Consider the following 8,658-nt stretch of genomic DNA (forward strand, 5'->3'; position numbering starts at 1 on the left):
AATTACCCATTCATATAACTTGTAAATAAAAAGCTATTAAAAATTTTAAAAATAATGTAAAAAAAAAGAAAACAGAAAAAAATAATCTACTGTCTTCTTACCTTTCCAGTTTTCTTACACTTTAATCCCCAAAATATATCCTTTAATCCAGTAACATTGACTTCCTTGCCATTCCACAAACAAGACATTTTATCTCCCATTTTCATACATTTTCTCTGGCATTCCCCATACTTAGAATGTTCTCCTTCCTAATCTTCACTTCCTGGCTTCCTTGGATTCCTTTAAATCCCAGCCAAAATTCCATCTTCTTCAAGAAGCCTTTTCCAACCCCTCTTAATTCTAATGTCTGTCTTCTCTGAATTAGTTCCTATAATCATGTATAGAATTTTTTTATATGTACGCATTTTTTTTTATTCATTGTTTCCCTCAGCTGAAGCAGAGATGTTCTTTTGCCTTCCCCCCACCTTTGTATCTCCAGAACTTAAAACAATTCTTGGCATGTAGTAGACACTTAATAAATGTGGATTGATTCCCCTTTCCAAAAGAACATATTCCCAATTCTTTCTTTCCTAGTCCAACATGGAGAGGATTTGCTTTCTCATTCAGATTCCAACAGGCAATTAAAAAGCCTTGACAATAATGAGTTGTACAACTAGCAGTTCTAGGTTAACACTTCCCCACTCTCAAACCGTTAAACTTTGAAGCTTTCCTCAGACTCTACAACACCACTTGATACACATTAGCAATCTAGACAGCTCTGCTAAATTAAACTTAATCACAGTTTCTTTTTTAGCTCCTTTACTCAAGACTCACAGAGAGACAGAGCTAGAATGGACAGATCCAAAGTATATTAGTTAGGGAACATTTTTCTAAGCAGCTTTCTAAATAGTGAAAGCTAAAACAATTCTTAAATATTTCTTTACTACTCATCTGGCTGCTTGGACAATATTACTGGAATTTGTGGCACAATGTCTCTCCAGACCTTGAACTCATCCTAGGGGCATCAAATTCTAGTGGCTATCCTAAAGAAAGTTTCTTTTTTCTCTTTGATTAATTTCCTGCATCTAGATGGCGCCAGAAAAAAAAAATCTCCAAATTGGGTTATATTTAGCTTATATCTAGATTTCCCACAAATGTGAATAACAGTCTCTCAGATTTCATAATTCAAGGATGATCAGGACAACTTTTATTTCACTCCATTAAAAGGTATATATGATGCAAAGTACTCATAAGAGTCCATGAATGGATAAAGAAAAATATAAATGAGGTCCTCTCAGAAAGGAATTGATCCTTGACATTCTGGATAGTTTCTTGAAAGTCCTACTTTTGGAGGAGATAAAGTTGTAACTTCAGATTGGCAAAAAGACTTTGGAGAAACCAAGGAGAAAAAGAAGAGAGAATGATTGGAGAAAAGACTAGGATTTTGAATGAAGGACATTAGCCTCGAGAAGATGGCAAGAAGACCTGACTCCTCTGAAAAGATTGAAAAAAAAGTTTTTTTTCATCCCTGCAGTTTCTCTAGTCCCTTAATTCTGAACATCTGAAATTTTGGTGGAAGAATGGCAACTTGGACTCCCAGTTTAGAGGGAGTCAACTTTTTCCTCCATGTAGCCTTGTCTTCCCCATTTTAAAGAACTGGTTTGTTCCATCCTCAGAAAGGATGAATTTTAAATAGTTGTGGTTGAATGAAGATGAAAACATCAGATTCCAATTGTTAGAATAGGACTCATATCCGAATCCTTGTTAGAAGCTGTAGTAAGTGAGTGAGCATAACTAGAGTAGATTTTTTTCTTAAATGACTATACTTGTGTTTCCCAGTTAGAAATTGCAACATTCATCTCATATTCTTGCAGTTTTAAGTTTAAACTTAATCTGACAACAATGTATTTTTAGACAGAGCATTCCATATTAGTCTTTGATCTTCACTGGTGCAGAGGTGCTGAGATTCTGAAGTTTGGAGAATGTGGTCATAACATTAGATGGTTCTTAGTTCTCTGTATGAGACTCCAACTGACACAAACAGCATTAAGAGTAAAGTCAGAATAATACATTGTTGGTGGAGTTGTAAACTAATCTATTATGGTTTCTTTTTTAAAATTCAAACTGCTTATTTTCAAAACACATGCACAGATAATTCTCAACATTCACCTCTGCAAAAACCTTGTGCTCAAAACTTTTTTCCTTCCCTTCCCTCCACCCTCTTCCTTAAACAGCAAGTAGTCCAATATGTTAAACATGCACAATTTTTCTATATGTATTCCAACAATTATCATGGTGTGAAAGATCAATCAAGTCAATCAAAAATCAGATTAAAAAAGAAAAAAATTAGAAGGAAAACAAAATGGATACAATCATTCTGGAGAGCAATAAGGAACTATGCCCAAAGGGTTATCAAACTGTGCATACCCTTTAATTCAGCAATTTCTCTATTGGATCTGTATCCCCCAAAAAATCATAAAAAAGGGAAAAGGACCCACATATGCAAAAATGTTTGTAGCAGCCCTTTTTGTAGTAGCAAGGAACTGGAAAATGAGTGAATGCCTATCAGTTGGAAAATGCTTTTATAAGTTATGACATATGAATGGTATGGAATATTATTGTTCTATAAGAAACAATCAGAAGGATGATTTCAGAAAAGCCTGGGGAGACTTACATGAACTGATGCTAAGTAAAATGAGTTGAACCAAGAGAATATTGTACACAGCAATAACAACATTATATGATGATCAATTCTGCAGGATGTGGCTCTTTTCAATATTGAGGTGATTCAGGCCAGTCCCAATGGACTGGTGATGGAGAGAGCCATCTGTACCCTGAGAGAGGACTGTGGGGATTGAGTAGATCACAACATAATATTTTCACTTTTGTTGTTGTTATTGTTGTTTGCTTTCATTTTGTTTTCTTTCTAATTTTTTTCTTTTTTTGACCTGATTCTTCATGTGCAGCATGATAATTGTGGAAATATCTAAAGAAGAATTGCACACGTTTATTACATATTGGATTATTTGTTATCTAGGGAAGGGAGTGGGAGAAAGGGAAGGAGAAAAAAATTTAGAACACAAAATTTTGCAAGAGCGAATGTTAAAAACTATCTTTGTATATGTTTTGAAAATAAAAAGCTTTATAAAAATAAAATACAAGCATAAAAATAAATTTTAAGAAAAAAGAATTTATCCATTTTGCATCTTTAAAAAAAGAGTAAAATCAAGAAGCCTTCAGCACTTTGAGGTCTCTTTGTCTTCATCCTAAATAATGACTTGGGAGATAATGAGAATAGAGTGATTGTAGGCAAAGAAGAATGGCTTCTCTCCACCTTTCTGGACATGCAGAATTAGGGTGGATGGGTTGAAATATGTTGTGTAAAAAGAGAAAGAAATGAAATGGATGTTGGCAAGTGTGAAGAAAGTAGAAGGTGAAATTAAAAAATGAAAAGAGAAAAGAAAAGCATTTGGAGACCATGAAGAAAGATGTCTTCTTACTGGAAGAACTTGAATCAAGGAAGGCATATACAGTGAGTACTATTTAGAAAATTTCCAAAAGGTAAGATGCTAAGGTCTTGGACTCACTGGTCTGGGGTTATGATTCTCCAATTGGGAGGCTCATGGCACTCTGTACAAGATTTGAACATTCTAAATATTCTTTTCTCTTTCCTGAATGGCATAGTAAATATAAAAGGATATTTGGACTATATTAGAAGCCTAAGCAGAAATAAATATCTGAAGTAGTCACTATTGAAAGCTCAGCCTAATGAAAAGAAGACAGGATTGAAAGTCAGAAGATTTTAATTTGAGTCTCAATCCTATCACCAGATAACCATTTGTATGGCCAGAAATGAGTGACTTTGTCTGTTTCCTCACCTATAAAATGAATATAGTTCTATAGAGAGAGTGCACTTTTATCTGGTAAGTGACAGAAAAGTCTTCATTAGGTAATATCACCTAAGAGTAGTCTTAAAAAAGAAAAGTCCCTCAAGAGATAAAAATGTGGCATTATGGTGGGAAGAAATATAGAAACCATTAACATGCACAATGAGCAAAAAACTGAGAATGAATGTTAACAGTCAGAAGAATAATCCAATAAACTGGAGAGTTGTGTGAGATGAACATAAAAAATAAAAGTACAGCAGATTGTGAAGGGCCTTAAATATCAAGATTAGGAAATGTTCAATTAAAGGTTTATAAATAAGAATAAGTGTGTCAGATTCATAGTGGTGCATTAGGAATGGAGATTAAAAAGAAGGTTGCATCACAACCTCCCAGAAAGAGCAACTTGTGGAATTTCTCTTAAACCTATCCTTCATTTACCATTCGACATTCTCACATCCTTCACCATCCTTCCATTGTGCAATCTTCAAGCCCCATCCTTCTGTATTTTGGCCCTTCATAGTAGTATTTTACAACTTAATGGTAACCCACAAGAACAGTGATAGTGCCATTGGGAATATTTCCCAATCATAATAATACTTCTCTGACCTCTAGATCACTTTCTGACTGTGGCCAGGGACTATTGGAAAGCTGATTTTGAACTCTGTGTAAGAGACCCACAGACTTCTCCCATTTTTATTTTATTTTGAGTGGAACAGAGTGAGTTGCACAGAATGATTAGGTATGAATTTATTGAGACCTTCACTGGAGATCTTAATTATTTTATCTTCCTTCAAATTTTGATCCTCTTTTGAATTTCATATTTCTGTCCAAAACAGCACCATATTACCAGTGACCCAGATTTGAAATACCAGTGACCCAAGTATTACATAAGACTTTTCCAATATATTGTATTTTTTGTCTTTATTTTTATCTCTAGAGCTTAGCAAAGTACCTGGTACACACTATGTCCTTAATAAATGTTGATTTGACTTAACAAGAAAAAAATCAGGTATTGCCCCATACTGTGGTATCCAACTCAGTTATGTCTATTTAGTTGCTGCTCTTTAGAGTTGGTTACTGAGTCCATTTCTTGGACAGATCTTAGAAATGGACAATTAACTGGGCCCCAAAACTGAATAGGAGAGTTGACTGAGCCACCTGTATGAAATTATCTAGTGCTTTTCTCTTAAAAAAAAAAAAAAAAGACTTTTATTGATTTTTTTTTTACATAAGAATTTCTCTCAATATCCTTTTTCATCTTCCTCTCACAGAGCCTATATAACAAATATTATTTAAAAGAAAAATAGGGGGAGGGAGCAACAGAGAAAAATTAGCTTAGGCATAAATACACTAAAAAAAAAAAAGCTGAAGTATATGCAATGTGCATATTTGGTGACTGCTCACCTCAAGAAAAGAGAGAAGTAGAAGTGCCTTCTCATACCTTCACTGCAGCTGTTCCCACACTTTGTAATTTTGCAACATTCACATGTGACTGTTTTACTCTTTTCTTTTACATTGTAACAATCACTGAGAATAACATATTCCTGGTTCTGATTACCTCATTTTGAATCAGATTATATAAAATTTTTCCATATTTCTATGTATTTATAATAGTTTTTCTTTCTTAAAGCACAGTAATTTTCTTTTATAGTTGTGTACAACAATTTGTTTACCCATTCCTGAACTGATGGACATTAAATGCCAGCCCTGCATCTGGTACGTAGCAGAGGCTTAATTCTTGATACCCAACTACTTTGTTTCTAATATTTTGCTACAACAAAAAGTACTGCTATAAATTTTTTGGAGTATGTGGGTGATTTTTTCTCATCAGTGCTATCTTTGAGACATAAGTCCAGTACTGGAATCTCTAGTTAAGATGAATTTCATTTAAATAATTCCAAATTGCTTTCCAAAATAATTGGACTGATTCACAGCTTCATCAACAATGCACTAGTCTGCAAAACTCCTCCAAAATTAACTATTTTCATCTATTATTATTTTTGCCAATTTTCAGGACATAAAATAAAACTTCAAGTTCTTTTGATTTGCAATTCTTTTATTAGTAATAATTTCAGTAATTTTTTCACATTGTTAATAATTTGAAATTTTTTTGAGAATTCTTCGTTCATATCCTTTGATTATTCATCCATTGTGGAGTGGCTTTTATATATTATTTCCATTACTTGTCTATATATCTTGAATGCCAAAACCTATTCTGAGAAATTTAATATAAATATATTTTCATTTGACCATTTCAGCACTTATCCTAGATATGTTAATTTTGTTTGCATAGAAGCTTTTTGGTTTCACTTAATCAAGGTTATCTCGTTTATTTTATATAATTTCCTCTAGGCAGCTAGATGGCACAATGGATATTATGCTATAGGGGGAATTGGTAACACCTGAGCTCAAATCCTGACTTATATACTTATGACCTATGTAACCCTGGGCAAGTCACCTAACTGCTATTGTCCTCAGTTTCCTTACCTGTAAAATAAGGCTAATAATGGCACCTACATGTGTAGTTTCCAACATATATAGATGTGTAGTAAATGCTTGTTTACTTCCTCCATGTCTTATTAGTTAAGAATATATCTTCTATATGTATGAACTAATTTTTATAGTATAGTATTAAGGTCATATATTTTTTTGAAATTATTGGGAAGTAGGGCACAAGATGTTGATCTAAGCCTAGTTTTTGCCTGTATAGTACTTTTAAGAACTTCCTCTTTAAATAAAGGCTATCTTTAAAAATTTTTTTTTCTAGTGATGCTGTGTGATTATAATTCACGAAATATCAATGTAAAAAGAGGGTCATCCAAAGGTAACAGAGAAATGCATAAGTTGTGGGTACAAGTTGACTGAAATACATTACCAGTAAAAAATATATAAGAGGAGGGTTTTAAAAAATGCTACCAGGAAATGTGATCAGAAAAGATCTGGTCTTTTGGCAAAAACAAGGACTAATGACTGGTTAGCTTTTATACTCCATTGGAACATTTATATATATATAATGTCATGAGACCATAGATCTATTGAAGTTGCCTTTTTTTTTTTTTAACTATAATCTGTATGGAATTGTTTCTGGACAGAAACATCTTGGGTTATTAATTAATCTTCCCACTCACATAAATGACTAGATTCAGTTTCACAATATTATTGCATCATTGACAGGTAGGAAAAATCCATGCTTCTGGACTTTCCCCATTCCCTCTGAATTTGAGTCAACTTAGGGTCTGTTTAATGCCCTTAACAAATCTCTGAAAATCTAGATATCTCATCATAACCTGCTCCTCCTCATTGCCTCTTTCTCTACTCTTTTGCAAACCTTCCTTATGTAGAAATCATTGGAGATATATATATATGATAAGAATCAATAGTGTAACAGGAAATGAAAAAACCATAACAGCATCCTTACCACATATTGAAATTTTAAAGATAAACACAAGATATGACAGTTAGGCAATAAACATTTATTATGCATCTACAATGTGATGAGCACTGTGCTAAATGATAAGTAGAAATAATACTATAAAAAAAGAATAGTAATTTTTTTAAAAGGCAAAAAAAAAAAAAAAATCCCTAACTCCAAGTAGTTCAGAATCTAATGAGGAGATAGCATGCAAATAAATAGGTGTGATGTGGAAATATCTGTGGATTCACTGATAGATACTACTGTCAATCATAAATATCAACATGCAAAAACATTTCATTAACTGATTTATTTTGTGCGCTGCATAATCTCATGGTATCTAGAAATAACAACTGATTTCCAGATAGAGTTTTCATATGACATATAATTTTGCTAATTTCATCAAGGATAAAAAAAAGGTACAATTGAATTTTATGGCTGCCAAATAGCAAAAGAAGATTTATATTTCAAAGATAAGTTTACAAAATTACTAGTGGGTTAATGGAGAGGAAGGTTTGCATGTAAAAGACAGGAAAGAGAGAGAGAGATTATAACAGGTCAAGTTATTAATTGATCAACAAACACTGAGAGGAGTTACTCTGGAAATTATAACTAGCTAAGTAATAGTTATCACAAAGCCAGACTAAAGTTTCTTTTACCCCCTAACCAGTTAATTATATGGGTTAAATTACTGGTGATCTCAGCCAAATTCCACTCTATAAGGAAAGCTTTGGTTATTTATTTGATTTTTTCCAAACAAAATGGCCATCCTGAAAAATTAGAGTTATAATAGTTTGGGAAAGACTTCTTGTAGACAGTAGGATTTTACCTGGGACTTGAAGGATTACAGGGAATCTAGGAGATAAAGATGAGGAGGGAAAACATTCCAGTCCCCAGCAAATGACTTGATTAGGAAATAGAAAGTTTAATGCTACTGGATCAAAAAGTAAAAAGGGAAAGGAAATACAAAGTGTAAGAAGACTGAGAGTGTAGTGTCCTTCTGGAGGCCCCATGTTGGGAACCAAAATGTAGTGTCCTTATGGATGTCCCTGTTCAGGCACCAAAAGATAGTGTGCTTTCTAGAGCCCCCAAATTGGGGTGCCAAAATATACCATCCAGACTAGCTCTCTAGAGGATCTCGGGACCAGCCTTGGTCTTAGTGGAGGAGTGAAGGAGGCAGGAGACTCATGAGAATGGTCAAAGATGGAGTGTCCTTATTTCAAGTCCTCTCAGCCCTTAAATACCTTGGTATGATTACATCATTACAGCACACTAGGTATGTGCCAACTAGAGAACCATTATATCATCACATCACACTGAGCAAGAGCTAACTATAAGCACCCTGCTATTGATATGCAAATGCCTCTATTTACTGGAAGT

This window comes from Antechinus flavipes, chromosome 2 (genome assembly GCF_016432865.1).
Source record: "Antechinus flavipes isolate AdamAnt ecotype Samford, QLD, Australia chromosome 2, AdamAnt_v2, whole genome shotgun sequence".
Taxonomy (NCBI): domain Eukaryota; kingdom Metazoa; phylum Chordata; class Mammalia; order Dasyuromorphia; family Dasyuridae; genus Antechinus; species Antechinus flavipes.